Here is a 19087-nt window from a genome sequence, read left to right as displayed (position 1 = left end):
TACATCAGTCGCATAAAATTGACATAAGAACAGTTATATATTTAATCATGTAGTGAACATCGAACCTGTGATTAAAAGGTGATTAAAATGAAATTATGCTATTCTTCTTGACATGAATAGAATTAAAACAAGAGACTCATATTTTGTATTAAGGTCTGTGTTGCATGTTAAGTTTTTCTTTTTAAATGACCATTATATCAAAGGACAAATTAACTGATCTTGAGTTCAGTACAAGAAGATAATGAGAAGACTGATGTTTATTACTACAAATGATTGGAGCTTTTTACTTCAGCATAGGATTGGACACAATATATTATCCATGCATTATATATACACCATCTCTCACTTGAGGCTGACTGAATGGAATTGATATCAAACTTACAAGTATATGTAATTAGGACATATTTTATAATACACTGTAATTAAGCTAATAGTTCTTATTATGTGATATTTGTTCTGAATTTTCATATTTTTAGTCCTTTTCAGGTGATGCGATTGTTTTGTAGTTTTGTGACTTTCACAAGCTTGTATTTCAAGACAACTGTTAGAATAACCAGACAGTCATCCATATACCTCACTTCCATCCCCATATAAAGATATCTATCTATCTATCTATCTATCTATCTATCTATCTCTGTATTTCTATTCATCCATTCATTCATCCATCCGTTTATACGCATACAGCTGGGGACAATGATAGCTCACTTGATTAAGGGTCAGACTTGTAACAGTCGTGGATTTGATACCTGCATATGCCAGCCTAGTTCAGTTGCATTTGTTTGTCCTGAAGAAAGCACATATCTGCCGTTCCATTATGCTATAACTATTAAACGTGCCATTAAATCCAGCAAACACAACTAAAAAAGACAAAGTTTATGAGCATATAGATCAATCTTAAGAAAACTACCTATTTATGTATCAGATGCCAGCTGTGTAAAGTGTACAACTGTAACCATGTACATGAAGTTGTGTGCATGGCAAAAGTCATAATAATAGCACAATACCTAATTTCAGTCCAACGTAAAGAACCACAACAGTATGTATAATAGCTGATAATATTTATAGTGCTTTTCTTACAATAACTACATGTATTACTACTACCACTACTACTACTACTACTACAAAACTTCAACCTCTTCAAAATATATAGACACTGGCATAAAATTACAGTGTCATGCTGCTCCCTGTATTCAGTGTATACATTTGGTTAACGTTGTTTTATGATTTGAAAAATTATTTATGTGAAAGGTAAAATCCAGATTATTCTCTGTTGCTGAGGAAAGTTTAGATTTTCCCCTAACTTTATTCATTTTTCTTAGACATGTTAATCAATTGGAATAAAGTTTTATATATATGTGGTACATATTAAGTCCATGTTTCATTTAATTGGTTGCAATACTATGTAGGAGACATGTTTGAAATACATATTTGCTCTTATTTTATATTTATACAAATATTTTGCTTAAAAAAGCGAATATTGAAGTCTAACAAAAATGAATGCACCTTTGCAGCAATATATGTCTGGACAGATACACAACGCACGATAGCTGTGATGTCTCATTTTTCAAATTAAGTTTACGATCAATCTCACTGATGATTGCCATTATCGAGCCAGACTGGATACTAACTTATGTATTGTTACTGCATGAAACAACAAAAGGGCGGAGATCCAAGTCATATGAGACGGTAGACATCATAAAGTAGTAAGACCAGGATATCCGCCTGCCTCATCAAAACCTAGGAAACACAACATTTATGAATGCATTCATTTATATTGCATTAGGTGTCAGATAATGATCCAAGTACTGTACTGGAATTTTTTATTGATTCAGCTTTAATGTTTAGAAGTGATCAGCTTGGACTTTTATGTAGATTAAAGTAGTAAAGAAAAAGTAAAATGTGAAATATACTACATCATGTGTGACAGGTAAGAACCAGCGAAACCAGAAAGGATAGTAAAACATAGAATGTATTGTGTGTACCCTGCAAAACATTTAATTGAAGTCGATTCGATAGACGATACGACTTGCAGTAAATTGATTTGTTCATTACACTTAGGCTAATCTAAATCCAAATATTGTGGGGGGTTAACATTAGTTTAGCAACGGCACATAAAAATATGACAAGTTATCTAATGCTGGAGCAACTGGAGTAACGTATCTTCGCCAGAAACAAACTACTCCGGATCTAGCTAGGCCTTCTGAATGAAAATACAGGACGGTAACCATTTGATCACACGGTTTCATTAAAAAATATAAAAGAGTATGTAAACTGTTGGATAGATAAAAAACTTTCACCCAGGTAGTGAAGCGAGGGCATATTAAAGAAAAGGAAGGAAAACAATAACTATTTAATAGCACATTTCAAACGATGCTAAAGACCATGCTGATGAGAACACATTTTCCTTATACCTATCTCTCTGTTTCCTGTAATATGCCAACAACGATGATATATTTACCTTTATATTTCATGACATTTATTACGAGTTATCGTAATCCAGTACAACTACTCGAACGAGAACGATCGAAATATGTTGATATCTCATAATTTTGGCTGAGAGAAGTCTAGAGGATGCCATATATTGAGAGGGGGGGGGGCGAGTGAGAGAAAGATGGATCCATAGGGATAAAACTGACAATCTGGCTTCGCAAGTTACAATGAAAGTTAGGGGCTGGATTGACTAATGTACGTGCACCAATGACGCGTATTTTTATGTTACGTGTTTAGACTAGAATAAACAACGAAACAAGAAAGAGTGAAATCAAAAGGCATTGAAAAAATTAACAACTAATCTGTTTCCCTGGAAAAAATTGTAAAAATAAAAGACAAAGAACGTCTTTCTACCTTTCTTCTAATTGTAAATACATTTGCTCTTTCTCTTTTTCCAACTGTATTTGTTCTTTTTCTTTATCCAATTGCAACTGCATTTGTTTTACTTCTTTTTCTTTCTGAATTTTCAGCTACCTCAACTACAATTCCATCCTGTATTTTAATACTAATTCCTTCACTTTTATGTCAGAGTCTGATAAGATTTACCGATCGAAACCAAAACACTTTTATCAACAAATTCTTTCTACCAGGTACTGAACCAAATATTTCTATTTTCTTGCTTCGTTAAGGAAGCCTTTATCTCAGAAAGATCGTATTTTGGCACACTGAGTCAATTCATCTCTTTTGAAAAAATGTATTGTTTCTGGATATGATTTGAAAGAAAGACTCCAACTTTTGATGACATTTCAGAAAAGAATTGCTGATTTCACTAAAGATTTAAAAAACATGGTGAACTAAAATTTCAAAAATCAATGTTTTCTGAAATATTTTAGCCAACTTTCCTCTATACCGGACGAGCCCCAAATTCTTATTATGGCTTGAATAAACAGTAACACAAGAAAGAGTGAAAACAACAAGCTTTGAAACGTTTAACAAATAATTAATTTCCCTGAAAAAAAGTGTAAAAATGATAATCGAAGAACTTACGGTTTTAAGAATCAAATCCAAAAATAATCCTAGAATAATCCACGAACAAATTTTTAGAAGTCCTAATAAAATATTTTGATTATTTTAAGATTGAGTCCTGACGAAGAATCCAAGATGGAAAGCGATGACGTATGCTGTATCCTGTACTGTGTTGAAGTCTGCAGTTCCTTGTAGAAACACACAAATTAATCCGGTGGTTGAAAGAATTAAACTTCATTGTTCAAGAATTCTGCATGAGCACTCCAAATATTTCCAGAGAAGCGAATTAATCTTTCAGAATCCAAATAATTCGAAAAGACATTAACATGTACTTTTCGTAATGACACAACAAAATAAACACCTTTACGTCTCATTGTTTAGAAGCCGGCTGAAATTATGTCTCTAAACAATGGTTTAAAAACTTGATTATTACGCAAAACAGATGCACGGAAAAGGGTCACGTGATCATGTTTACATATAATAAAGCACGTAGTCCCAGTATGACCTTGATAAGACCAATTATTTTATTCCGAGAAAAAAGTTGTTTAATTCAATAAAAACTATTTACAAGTCGAGGGTCATGTAATTAACACAACCTCGATCTCAGCCTTAATATTCCCACTATAAAAATAAATATAAAAAACTTGTTGACGTGACTGTTACTAATTTCAAATTAAGGTTGGGAACCAGGTGAGTCTTATGTGTTTACAAAAATGAACAAAGTCAAACTTTTTTCTGGAAAATATATCGAGTTCCTAGTAAACAGAACTACATTATTGAGACACATAATGAAATTAAAAAAATAAAATGATTTTAAAACTTACAAACAATTAAATCAGATATAAATTAAATCAAATATACATAACATTTATATTGTAATATGTTTTGGATTCCATATGTTCTAAATTATATTTTCAAACCAATGCTCGATATTCTCATTTGTTTTGCCTTTCCAAATAATACAGATATAGGACTTGAGAATTGTTAAGGCGAGAGACAATAATATAAGCCTTAGATCTATGTCACATGAGAAGTTTGAAATCGTTATTATTCATAACAGGATGTTTATCTGTCGCTAAACTATCACAACGTGTGGGCACAAATTGGATAAATAGTGGCATTTCTTCTGCACACAATGTCAGATAATTAATGGAATAGTGCACCTGGAATTTCGGATCGATACGCCTATAAAATGTAGAAATGATAAATGTTAGATCTTTATATAGATTAAAGATGTAAATACGTAACAAAGTATGAAATAGATTAAAAAATGCAAAAGCAGAATAAAACAAGAAAAACATATGGAAGGAACGTTACTGTACTGCATTTATGGTGTTTATCTGCATTACACTTTAAGAGCACTCCTGTGGCCTAGTAGTCAAAGCGTCCGTCTCGGACGCGGAAGGTCGTGGTTTCGATCCCCGGCCGAGTCATACCAAAGACTTACAAAAATGGTACTAACAACTACCTTGCTTGGCGCTCAGCATTAACATGTGGGTGTTAGGACTGGTCGGCCTGGTTTCAGGATAATGTGACTGGGTGGGACATCATGCTATATGTATGAGGCATAGTGCCCCAGTGCTAGACATCACTATAAACTGTCAAACTGCAGACATCGTAGCGAAATGACAGAAACATTGTTAAAGCTACGTTAAAAATCCAAATCACACACACAAACACACACACTTCAATGACGCCAAGCAAAAAGCCGATAAAATTAGGAGTAAATTGATCGATTTTTTTACACTATTTGTGTAATGACTTCCAATCTCGACTGGTTATAGCAAATTTACTGGCGTTTTCTCTCCATCCAGATATGTCTACGGATGTTGGTTTGCTCCTTATGGGATGAGAGAGAGAGAGAAAGTGAGAGGGGGGAGCTGGAGGATGATGAGTAGATTTACTTTCTATGATATTCGCACCTAACTGATCTGCGCATGACACAATGAGATATATTTCGTCTTAAGGTCATATGCATTACGATTTCACAGACGAATTTATAGTTTGTGTAAGACATAATTCGAAAACCTGATAGGATTTGCAGTACAGTCATCTATTTTTATCTTACATTTGTGATTACTGTATATCCTCTAAAATTAAAATATGTACGGGAAGGAAAATCTTGTATGGATTAGTGTTTAAAAACAGTGTTAAATAACACTGAATGAACTGGAGTCAAGTTATTTCCACTAATACAAACCATGTCCTTTGGGGTGAATTTTCAGCAGCGTCCAGCACCGTAGCCACTTGATCACTATGGTTTAATCAAACTACTAAACAAAGGTATGCCTGTTGAGTTAAATAATAGAGACGACCATCATGCAGGTAATTATGCAAGGGCAAATAAACCAGCAGGTAATAAAAACGCAGTGACTTGATTGATAATATGAAGAGGCACATGTGCAAAACATACGTATGACAACTCCTATCCCTTAACCGAATATCTCCATTTCCTTTTAGATGTTAATGACGACATACATTTCGTCCCAAATCTTTCTCATATTTCCACAGTTCAGATGATTTAAATCTATAATTATTGGTATCAGATCTATTGCAATTAAATACAGCAACACGAGAGAAAAAGTGAAAAAGACAGAGCAAATAAGTTGAGCTGTAAGCAACCGAGACAATATAATGTCTTGAGAGAGAGACAAAAGCAGATGGAGAGAGGAAATAACTTAATAAACATATAGTTTGTACATTTCCGTCACATATAATAGTTTTGCTAGAGGCAATTATTATTTCTTTTCTCGAATAATTAGCTAATTACTCAGACAGACTTCATAATTTGCAATATTCACACAATTTTATGGGATCACGGATTAATTGTATAAAATGGATCATGTTAAATTTCTTAATATAACAAATTGTAAGGATATTTTCAAGTACCAATAAAATTAAGGATCGCGAATGTCCACAACTGCGCTAAAGTTTGAAACATTTATTTTTTCCAGACAACATAGCATGTATTACTATGACATGACTATTTAATTTCGTACGCCAGTTGCTTTAAAGATAAATTTGACTGTGAAACATTTGTGTTAAGTCTGCTATAATGTTTTCATTGCAGTAATAAAGCTAGGGTATATGAGTAGTGAAGTGGAATACTATAGCGACGATGGGAATTAGCATTACAGACCCCCCTTGGGAACATATAGCGACAAGGGAAATTTAACATGGAGAAAAATCGTGGGACTGTTGAGCGACAAGGGAAATGAACATGGAGAAAAATCGTGGGAACATATAGCGACAAGGGAAATGAACATGGAGAAAAATCGTGGGACTGTTGAGCGACAAAGGAATTTAAACAGGGTGGGACTATATAGCGTCATGGGAAATTGAACATGGGATTTTTTTTTTAAATTTTTTAAAAAAGGGGTAGGCAATTGAAAGTCATTCTCTTTTCGAGAAATGTGAGTGGCCCTGAAAAGGGCCTTTGGGTTTTTTCTTCTTCTTCTAACTCCTTAACTTCTTCCACCATCCTCTTATTTTTTCCATCATTCCTTTCTTCTTTTCTGTTTCCGGCATCCAGTCCGGGTGACCCATGGCTCGGAACTTCTCTTGGATTTTCATCCAGTTTGCGTTTAGTTTTTCTAGTTCTTCCTTTTTCTTTCTATTTTCTTCTTCTTTTCTTTCCTTTGACCACTTTTCTTTGATCTTCTTGACCTCTTCGGTCAGCACATTCCTCATTACTTCTTCCGCTTTCTTAAGCTTGTCTAAGCCCCACTTCACAAAAGACCAATCTGTCCATTCTACAATGTCTTCTAAAAAACACCTTACACTCGTCACATAAACTATGGCTTCTTTCAACTTGCCCACTTTCACATACGGTGGGTTAATTAAACCTCTGATTCTCTTCTCCTCATCCTCTATCATTTCTTTTACAATATTGATGGCTAAGTGGAGGCTGGTTACTTGTCTTGAGACGAAGTCTTTTGTCACTGCATGCCTCCATTCCTGTTCAAGCCTTTCTGCTACATTCAATCCATCCACCATCCAATACCAACTTCCCATAAGGTTGTTATACAAAGCTGAAGCTGCTGGCATCTTCTTGTTTGCTTATTCCGTAGAATGGGCTCCAATGGCAAACACTGTTAGTTTTATAGTCAAAGCGCGGACGTGAAGGAAAACATCCCCTTAAGATATAAAATTGATCTTACCTAGATCATGACCAAACAACGGGCGGACGTGAAGGAAATCATCCCCTTACTTTCTCATTTCATATAATGAAACCCAAACTATACTCTCCACATACGCTAAAAAACAATAAACAAACCCATAATCTACTATTCACACTAACTTACGTGAACTGTTACAAACACAAGCACACAAACACATACACTCGCACTATGAAAAAAGAGTTAGTGTTTATATTCACACTACTCTACCTACACACATTGGCAGATGGATGGTTATTTCTTTTCTAGAGTATTGGGTAGCCCTGAAAAGGGCTGGGTTTTTTTTTTTAACTTCATGGACATCTGGTTAATGGTGGCACCTTCCAGGCCTGGCGCCACATACACATCTTGTTCTCCAGTTGCTTTTTACTTTTTTGGGGGAGAGAGCAGAGGGAGGATAAATAGCTTCAGAATCCCAATTTTCGGTCTCTGGGATTCTGAAATTTCTTATTCTCTCCTTTTCCTCCTCTTCTTTGTTTCTTCTCTCCTCCTCCTCTTCTTTTTATCTTCTCTCCGCCTCTTCTTTGTATCTTCTCTCCGCCTCTTCTTTGTATCATCTCTCCTCCTCTTTCATCCTTCCCTCTTCCACAATGGCTTCCTCGGCCAGTTCGTTCAACAGGCGCCTGGCATAATCCAGATGCACACGAAGTTCCAACAGTTTCGCTGGTCTCGTGTTCATTCTGATGTTGATCAATCAACAAGGGTAGCTGGACTGCCGAACGAGTTTCAATTTATACTAAAAGTGCGGACGTGAAGGAAAACATCCCCCTAAAAACATAAAATTGATCTTACCTAGATCATGACCAAACAACGCGGACCTAAAGGAAACACTCACTCACTTTTTTATACTACTCATCACTATTCTAAAAAAATTTTTCATTAATCACTTCAATAGACTATCCACATACGCAAAGCAATCCAACCCCAAATCTACTCTCCCCACACCTCAAACACCAAAAAAACATCATCTTAATCTACTATCCACATCAACGTACGTGAGATGTTGCAAACACAAACACACAAACACATACACTCGCACTATGAAAAAAAGAGTCAGTGTTTATATTCACACTACTCTACCTACACACATTGGCAAATCGATGGTTATTTCTTTTCTAGAGTATTGGGTAGCCATGAAAAGGGCTGTTTTTGTTTTGTTTGCTATGGCAATCTTTTAGTTTCTAAGAATGCGATGTCCTCTGAGGATAGACTTTCTGACGATAGGTCTGCTTCTTCGGAAAGAGAAGAAGAACTCTTTGGTGTCGATACGACAATCGACAAAGCCTCTGTCAGTTTCAGGTTCCTGCTGCTGCTGCTGTTGTTGTTGCTGTTGCTGTTGCTGCTGTCTCTGAAGTCTGTACTTCTCTGTCCATTCTTCTTTCTCCCTGTTCACTTCTTCTCTGAAGAGCTCTTCTATCAGGTCTTCAGTGACTTTTAGCATTCTCACATTCTCTGTCTCTTCAGCTTTTGGTATAGACTGTGTCTGACCTTATGCAAATTCACGTAGGCTTCGTTTAGCTTAGCTAGTTTGGAGCACATCTTGGTAGGAGGATGAGTCGACAATGGATGGTTAGACTGGAAACTCCCCCGGTTCTTAAAGTCAAAGCGCGGACGTGAAGGAAAACATCCCTCCACAGTTTTCGAGCCGCAACGTTCAATGAGTGTCATGAGAGGGATAGAGAGAAGTTAAAGAGCATGAATCAACATTCTTATAGCCAAACAAAAGCCTAAGGCATTTTTTTTCAAAACACAACATTTTTTATTCAAAAATCACTTAACACTAACCAACAACTCTAACATTTTTTAACAATAATCCAACCATATAACATCAAAACATTTTTTTTTCAAATGACAAACATTTTTTCACTTTACAGTCTACTTTAAACAGGGCTGACAACGTTGTGAATGAAATTGTGATTTCCACTGTTGGAAGTCATTAGGCCATTGATGGACACTACGTTTCCTAGCTTGAGACAAAAGATAAGCATAATGGTCACAAAACCATCGATCTACTTTCACATCGTTTCTAGAAGAAGAACGAGGATCAAAATGAGTCACTAAATGTTTTAAGGAATAGCCCAGGCTGCGATGATGCAGAAAATACACACAATATTGTCGACACACCAAGGAATCTGTGCCTTGTAATTTCACATTATTGAATCGGGTGGTCTGAGCATTTCTTCTCATAAAGTCAATGATATCGTCTTCCAAAGGGGGCAATCCGTACGAATCGAAATATTCCACACATCCTTCTTGAGGAAAGTAGACGGCTACCCAGTGGGTTCCTGGGAAATGACTGTCGTCCGTGTTGATGACATAAGCTAGATGGTCTTGAGGTTTGCGATGAGGGAGTTCACCTTTAGCACAGACGACAGGATTCCAAGAAGCCGTATACGAACTGTGGTTCAAAAGGTAATAAAGTTCCCAGGTATCCATGTTTTTTTTTTTTTTGGTTTTGTTTTCTTCTTCTTCACAGGTAATAATAAGTCATCAATTCGATCCTGACTTTTTGCTTGAAAATGTCTGACAAATAACCGTTTCTTCGTTTCGTCTCCTCACTTTGATTCAGGAGAGCTTCGATACGATCGATCTCTTGAGTGGTTAATGGTGGACAAGAATGTTCACGCAAGTCTTTATACCACTGATGCATTACGTCTTCGTCCGAGATGAGACTCCAAGCTTCGTCCAGATACTCGTCCAATTTTTCTTCTTGACTCAACATCAGGCATTTATCGTGTTGAATTTGACTGGGATGATCGTTTTGACATCAATAGCAATTTTTCTTGATCAATTCCGTCATTTTTTTCGGCCAAGTATTTGGCAAAACAGGAGACTAAATGGACTTCTTGTTCTGGCCATCTCGACTTCATCATGACAACTTCTTCGTCTTTGTCTTGGGATTCTCCTTCCACGGTCTCCTCACATTCCATCTCCAAAGTTTCTCCACTAGGTAAAGAGGGATAACAGTCTTCCATGGTTTCTAATAATCTAGAATGACTTCTCACAAACTGTTGATTTCTATCGTATTATCGAATTCTGCATACAGGATGACGTTCACTGTCTTGTCCAGTGGGTCTGCAAACTGAAGTTCCACACGAATCTGGCCGGATTTTATAGGGTGAAAATGTCCCTCGTCTCTGCCTTGGTCTGGAGTGAAATCGAAAGCCCACAAAGCATAGCCTCCTGCGTAATCTTCGTACGTAATGCCGTGACTGGTGTTGGTTCCTAAATGTCCGGTGGCTTCGTACAAGGACAAGTACGATCTCAAGTAATTCATCTTCGTGTCACTAAAGTCAGGTTCGAAAGGTCGGGTACACAAGGTCTTGCCATCGCGACTGACTTCGATTTTCTTCACCTTAAAGTGTTGAAAGTTGAAAGGATTTTCAGTGAAGGCTCCGTTGAAGGCTGAATTCAGGACCATACCAAGGATTAAACGTTTGGGTAACTGTCCTTGAAACAGATGATCTTCGATCATAGAATGATGGCTAGCGGGAATGGTGAACGTTTTCACTTCCACTCGTCGGATCGGATACTTGGCGGTCATTCTGCTCAACGTCTGACTGATGTCGTTTCCCACTTTGGGTAACACTTCCACGCGTCGTACGTAGAGTTTGACGTCCTCGATTTTGCTTTTAGGATTGCCAGCAGCAGTATCATCCAACAAATGGAAAGCGGCACTAGTACGATTCAGTCTCAAGCGGACATTTACCCCATTCAGCAAATATTTCTCTTGCAGCCACATGTCCAAATGCAAACGATCCATCAGTTCTAAACTCTTCTTATTTAAGATTTTGCTTCGTCTTTCCTAAAAGCCGTCATTGTCTTTATCTATTTCGTCAAACTTGGTCGCTTCGTCAGGTTCCCATAGCACACAAGCATTGAGATGAGTATTCTTGGCATCTATTCCGTACGTCAAGAGATTTTCCAGGTAGGCACGGTAAGGGTAAGTATCCATGCTGCTGCTGACCAGTTTGTTATTCAAGTACAAGTCCACTGAGCTGAACAAGGAATGCATGAAATTCTTGACGGGAGCTATATTCTCAGTGTCTTCTACTCCACCATCATCCTTATCTAGAACTTTGACTTTCAAGTACAAGTAACTGCTACTCAGATCGATGTAATCTTCGGGTTGTCCCTTGATTTCAAACTCGATGGGAGCGGAATCGGTCAATGAGGAGACGGGATGAAATTCCACACATTGGGATTCTTGCATGGTCATCATGGTGGGGGGCATGGCAAACAGATCCAGTTCCGACTTGGAACAGACGCAAGACTCTCGGTGCATCATTTTTTTTGATGCTGTGTCTCAATAATCGAAAACGTCTAAGTCTCGAACGGTTCTTCTTTTCTTGGCCTTTCTAGCTTTAGACGTTTGAAGTCTGGTGAAAGGATGTTTTCTTCGTCGTCTCTTTCTGCCTTGTCCTTGCTGAATGCCTGACTCGGTAGCGTGCAGGGCATTTATAGGTGTGTCTCGTCGGCCCAAAAGGTCTTTACCCGTTTGCAGCAAGATATTTTTGCCTGCCTCATGAAGGGTTCTGGGGTTTTGTTTGTCGATGACGACATTTTGGAGAAATTCTTTGCCTTGTGTCAGTGCCGCATCTTCAAGGCGTGCAATCCGCGTGTCACCATCGGTTTCAACACCGGGGCCACCGAACGAAAGGCGGATTTTAACATATCTCCTAAATCGTGTCCTCGCTGTCGAGCAACCCCTCGGTACACTGGATACATGACTTACGAGTCGTGAGAGGACCGTTTTCGAAAATGGAGTTTCACCGTGACTTTTCCTTTGGTGAATGGAATATTTTGTCCCAGATCTCCTTTTATAGCAATGTTGACCGTGTCCAAATACGACTTGCTGACAGGCAAATAGTGAGTATATACAAATTCGCGGTGGACGTGATAAGTGTTTCCACCTTCCTCGTCAGTGACCGTGGCAGAATTTACTTTGAAAGGAATGACACGCAGTAACGGCACGGAGGTGTGTCCCACCACGTTGTACTCCACCACATCGGAGTACACGAAGATCAAATTCAGTCCTTGGTTCAGTTCTACCGGGTAACGAAAATACCTTGCAAAATGCCCGTTGTTGTCAGTCTCTGCTTTCTCAATTTTTTTGGTCTGCTTATCCGTGACCATATTGAGGTCTCCACCCAAAATGTCATACAATCTAGGGCAAAATTTAATACGTATACTTTTTTCCTCACTTTCAAATTTGATGAGTAGACGGTGAGACTGTTTGTGGTACTCCATGGTGACACGTTTATTTAGTTTGGTCAGAACTTTGTCAAATGCTGCATAGAATTTGTCAGCGATGGCCTCCACCAGATGTTGACCGCTAAAATAATGGCCTGAGTTAATTTTAAAGTGATAAATGTAAAAAGGAGGAGAAGTGTCACTGTTGAGTATTGGGGTCTTGGGAAGTGATTTATGTTGAGAAGTGACCGTCATGGTTTGCTGCACTGTTGGGTCCAGAATTTCGACGTCAAAAGTGTTTTGAGTTTCAGTGATGTTTTTGATTTGTGTTGGGTGAATCATTTCTACCAAAGCCACTTCCCAATGGGCTTCGTGATCTAATGGGATGGCCTGAGGTAATTTGGCCGTGTAACAGCACAACGTGTTGTGGAGAAACACCTCCATGGAACTGTCACTGGGTAAAGTTAAGTAAAATTGGTTTTGGTGACTCATAGTTCCAGAGTTCTGTGGCTGTCCGAGGGGTTAGTGGACGTCAGAGGCGTGTCTCCGCCCAAAATGGGGTTCTGGTTGTGGTTGGAGTGGTGACTGGCACTGGCACTGGACACAAGGTTCCCGGGGTTCCCGTTCGAGGTGAATTTCAGGGAGGGATTGGGAAGCAGGTAACCGATGCAACTGCTCAATAAAATGGTCCACAATTGTTTGTCTCCTTGTTGCAAACTCAAATTGGCAATGGCTGCCCGATGACACAATACACCACGAAGATTTGGCAGAAAAAGACGATTTGCGTTTTAGGCACACGTTCTCCGCACCACACCCACAAGGGTTGTTTTTGTAAATCTTGCACAGAAGAACTGGGTGAAGGAGTGGTCGACGTAGCTGCGTCTGTGTGAAAGGGCATGATGGTCACTTCTTTTTATAGTCGATGACTTGCGAAGCGTCGATCCAAGAATCAAAACTGGGTGGATATCCTTTCCAACGTACTTTGACTTCTTTGACACGTCGTTTGCCCACTTTACGGGTTCTGCGTTCGAGAATGCTTTCGATGTCGTACACGTTGTCTTCTTTTTTGGTGACACGTTGTAACTCGGGCAAATAAAACGTTCCTTTGAGCACTTCTCTGTTCATGTCTTCCAATTTATAGACGGCAGGATGACAGCCATGCACTCGTCCAGTGACGCGAAACAATTCGGTCGTCCAGTTAGGTAAGTAACCTTTGTCGAAAGTGCGTTTGGTTTTGCCAATGCGCACCCAATCTCCTACGACCAAATCTCCACTTTTCTTGGGGACAGCCCTCGTCGGGGACGTACCAAACAGGCGCTCAAACACCAACACTTCGTTCTCGGGAGTCACTTCTTGCGGGGCACGTCCGATGCTTCGATGGTAAGATTGGTTGTACGCTTGCACCAGGTGCGGTAAGGTGTCGATGTACTTCAGAGTGTGGTGATGCGCAAAATATTTCCACATGCGTTCTTTCAAAGTGCGTTGAAAACGTTCCACGATGCTGGCTTTGGTTTCGGGATTCTCGGTGGTAAAAAAATGAATGTCACGTTTCTTTAATTCTTTTTGGAAAGCTTGGTTCAGAAATTCGGTGCCTTTGTCCGTTTGCCATCGAAGAGGGTGACGACCACTTTGTTTCAACACCCGTTGCAGGGCTCGCACTAACTAGCTGCTCGATTTGGAAGTCAAGGGCACGACCCAGGCAAATTTGGAAAAGACGTCGATGACACAAAACAAATATTTGTAGCCACGATTGTAGCTGGCCAAATGAGAGACATCGGCTAAATCGGCTTGCCATTGATGATCGATGCCTTCCACTCGGGTGCGACTTCTGGCAAACTTGCGTCGAATGGGTTTGTGTAAAGTGTAGGTAGCTTGTTCTTGTAACCATCGTTGCACTTGAGGTAAACGGAGACTTTTCAGTCGAGTTTTGGCAGCACGATACAATTTTTGAACTCCTGCGTAACCTGCAGGATGGGAGGGATCGTAGTGAATGCTGGCTAACACTTTTTCCATTTTTTTGTGTTTGTGTGTTAATAAGGCACCCACTGTTGGAAGATGCTACTCTTTTTCTCTTGGGGTACTTTCTTGGATTGTAATGCTTTGCGTCTGCGACCGGCAATAGGTGTCGAGGAGGAGGATGTCTGAGCGGGGGATATCGGTTCTTGTTTCACTTCTGTCTTCACTTCTGTCTTCACTTTCTTTTTCTCTTGTTAAGAAGAAGGGGTGGCCATCATCTTTTTAATCCATCCAATTCTGGAGGTAGGTGGTGTTGTTAACTGGCGTACTTTTTCTGGTGGAGTTTAAAACCCTTCTTCTTCTTCTTCTTTTTCTTCTTCTCCTTTTTCTGTCTTGGTCACTGGTAGTGGTGGTACTGGTACTGGTGATGGTGCTGGACTTTTCATCAAGGTCTTAAAATCTTTCAGAGTGGGTAGAGCTGTTTCGTCTAAAGCTTTCTGGTGAAAGAGTTGCAGTCGTTGCAAGAGTTGACCGTACTTTTGCGATTTTTCTGTTTCGGACAAATCTTGGCGATCCATCAAGGACTGCAATACGTGTTGTAACTCGGACATCTCGCTCAAATGGGGATTGGGAGGTAAATGCGGGGTGCGTTGTTCTTGCCAACGATGGTATTCCATCCATCGTTTGTAAGGCACTAAAGCCAGTTTTCGTCCTTCCATGGGGTTGTCAGGGGTCGATTCTGAGATCTTGGGACTTCCGAGGGCCTTTTTATCTTGCTTCCACCAGTCCTCCCAACATGGTTCCCAAGACTCCTTTCACAAAGGGACCTAACAAGAGGGGTAAAATGCCTCCACGTTGGACCAACATCTTCTTCTTTTGACGAATGGGAATTTTCATTTGAACCATTTGGCGAAGAACGTGACGATGTTTGCCTAAGCATTGTTTCTGGTGTTTGGACAAAGGGATCGTGCCTTTCAAGACGTTCAAACAACATTCGCACACGGTATCGATGACCTCTTTGGAGTCCGATTGAATGAGTTTTTTTCGTAGAGGTGGAGAAGCTTTGGACAGGACAGATAACATGTCCCCATGTTTGACTAAACGAGGAGGCAGTCCTTTCCTTTTCGTTCCTTGGGGTTTTCTGGAGGGTGACATCTTTGAGTCTTCAGGAGCACCAAAAAACACTGATACCCTACTTGGTCAAACACCTTTTTTATACTGGAACGCGTCGCCACTGATTGTCTTTACGTCGTATTAGTTTAAGGACGGGCATGACACGTCGTGCAGGGGTACGCAACGGACTAAATCGAGCCAGTTCTTGCTTGGACAAATCCAGTAAACTTTGTAACATGCCTGATCTTTCTTGGACTTTGATTTTGGGAGAAGGTACTTTGTGAGCAGCAGCCACTGCCACTAAATTGGAGGGTCCTGCCACTGGGGAAGTTCTTTTTGGGGTCATCAACGGAGAAGTTCTTGGTGTGATCAACGTCTCCAAGTACTCTTCAGTTCTTGGTGTCATCAACGGAAAAGTGGATGAACGTGAGGCTGCCGGAGACACGGTCACCGCCGTGGCAGGTCGTGGTTTGCGAGTGTAAAGTTGCGTCCTGGCCGAAGTGCCTCTCTTGCGACTAGTTTTCTTCTGTGGACTTTTCTTTTTCTGGGGGCTTCTTTTCTTTTTCCGGGGTGGTGTTTGGTCAGAGGAGGGTCCCGCCACTGAAGAAGTTCTCCTTGGGGACCTGGTCTTTTTCTTCTTCTTCTTGGAGCTTCGTTTGACTTTTTTCTTGGGGAGAAGTTTGGGGGCATTAGGATCCCATCTTAAGAGAGAGCGAATGATGACCCCTCCTAGAGTACCGCTCCCTCCAGGTTTCAAAATGATTTGTTTTTTGGTTTGAGTGTCGATGCGGGGATCGGCCAGTTGGACCAAAGCGACTTTGTTTCGATCAAAAAAGCGTTTGGTTTGATGAGGAATCTGAATGATCCCTTGGAGTAATTGACGTGCCGTCACCGTGAACCATCGTAAGACTTCTTTGAGACTAGCTTCTAAGACACGAGCTCGTATTTGTGAATTTTTTTCTCGACTGATGCCATACAAGGCACGAATCAATTTGACGGGAAGATGCGACTGAAGGGACGTCATGTTCACACTGTGTGAGACAAACGAAAAGGGTCTGAGTTTTTTATAGATTTTTTTTGTGGAGTGAAAGTAATTCGAAGACGGAGACGTGTACAGGACAGGCCCTCCGTCTTGGCACCAGTGGTGAAACAAGTGGGTACTAAATCGCAAATCCTCGGGGGTTTCAAATCGACGAGTAAATAGGCGTGTGGTGTTTGAGTGGCATCGTCGTACGCCTGAGTCAGCCAAGGCGTTCCTAACTGTTTGGCTAAGACTTGCACTTGCGATTTATCTCGAGGGCTTTTAAACAAGACCACGTAATGCGCATTGAGACTGATGGTGCGATGGGCTTTACTTTGTTGAAACAAATTTTGGGTGATGTAAACGACACTGGCATTACGGTGATGCCCTTTGCGCGTGAACCAGTTTAATTTCTTCTTCGTCTTCTCCTAACATGTCGTCGAAAATGACCAAATGGGTTTGACGGGAGTCGGAGACGATGCCGTCGTCTTCTTTAGGAATGCCTTCCACAAAAACGATGGAATCGCCTTGACTTTCTCGCAAGAGGCTGTACGCCGATTGCCACTCTTTGTAACACCACACGATCCGCTGAGGTGGCCAATCGATCAAATGATGTTTATATTCGATCAAACGCTTGACGAATTCGGTTTTGCCTGAACCGCTAGGTTCAGCAATGAGCATGTTAAAGGGATGGCGAAGATACAAAGCCTCCCAACTGGCACAATCTAGGTGTTCGTCGATGACTTTGACAGTAGAGGAAGAGGGAGCAGAGACAGCAGAGGTAGCCATAGTGTGAGAAATGTCACTTGTGACAAGAAAAAAACAAACAAGACAAGAGTTTATATACTTTTTTCAGAACACGTTTATTGAATGTTTCAAATATAAACAACACGGAAGACAAAAATACATAAAACCCAAATAGTGATGTACAGGAATAAAAAACACATCAAAACGATCAAAGTGCAATATAAATAAGTCTCTGTACAACATGTTTTGGGTAACCAAGATGTCCTAGGGACAGTGTGTAATGTTCTTACAGTCTCTACATGAGGTATTGTCACACAAGTGTCGTCCCGGAATGACCTTTCAGGAATGTCCATGACAGTCCTGTCCTGAAGCGAGTTGTTGTTCTCGGTGACGGGTTCTTCTGGCACCGTCACTAACACAGGTTGAAAAGTAACTTTTTTCCTTGAACAACTCTTGTGCATACTGGGCCACTTCTTGGGTCCAAGCCTCAAAACCCCCCTTTTTCCAGTCACGAACATCTGTCCAATGAGGGTGTAAGTCACAAGCTACACACACATCGTCATACACGTCTTGGGTAGCTAAAAGTTGACGAATCTTTTTTTCCTGTTGAGGTCGAGAAGTATCCAGATGAAACCGTAAGGCTTTCAGCAAAAGGAGTCTTTCGAGACCATTTAAGGCCATTGGGTGGTAAGTACTGATCGTAAAGAGTCCACAAGGAATCGGCTGGTAAACGAAATCCCAGAAAACAAGTCACTAAGACACACACCACTTGTCGACCCAAATTGAATGGATACAGTTCTTGTAATAATCGATGGTAATGATCCACGGTTTGAATATGGTCATTGAGTTCTTTCACCGGAATCTGTTCAATAATATGTGACATAATCCGTGGCATGGCAGCCTGATTTTATAGTCTCTTTGTTTCGGAAGCAATAAAGGTAATTTCTAACTAGACATGTTCGTTCTCCAGTAGGGAATTTAAATGTTACATACTGTAACCGAAACGTCAGAGTTTGTCTAGATGTTTCGTCTTCCGCTAAGCAGATTCCATGTAACAAATGTTGATAATCCTTTAACCCGTCTTCCTCAATACGTTGCAGTAGGTGAATCTCGAAGTAACCAAAATTACGAACGTCTAATTCATCATTCACAAACTGAAAATGTTCAACAAGGTCTGACCACTGAAAGAATTTCTGACGAATCAGTCCTCTTATACCATTCAGGTACCAGTGGTTAAAGATCTGGTGACGAAACGGATGCAATTTTTCTTTACGTTTGACTTGTATTTTGACCAGCTCTCGGTAAATCCTTTCTCTCAACTCCTCAGGCAAGCCCAAAATGTTCTCTTGTAAAGTATCCATAAGTATATACACTGTTTTTGGAATCCTTGGGTGGTGGCTTTAGCCTCGTTTACCTTTGTGCC

Source organism: Sinohyriopsis cumingii, chromosome 14, assembly GCF_028554795.1.
Source record: "Sinohyriopsis cumingii isolate HCF-2022 chromosome 14, ASM2855479v2, whole genome shotgun sequence".
NCBI lineage: Eukaryota > Metazoa > Mollusca > Bivalvia > Unionida > Unionidae > Sinohyriopsis > Sinohyriopsis cumingii.
Note: the sequence above shows the minus strand (reverse complement) of the source record.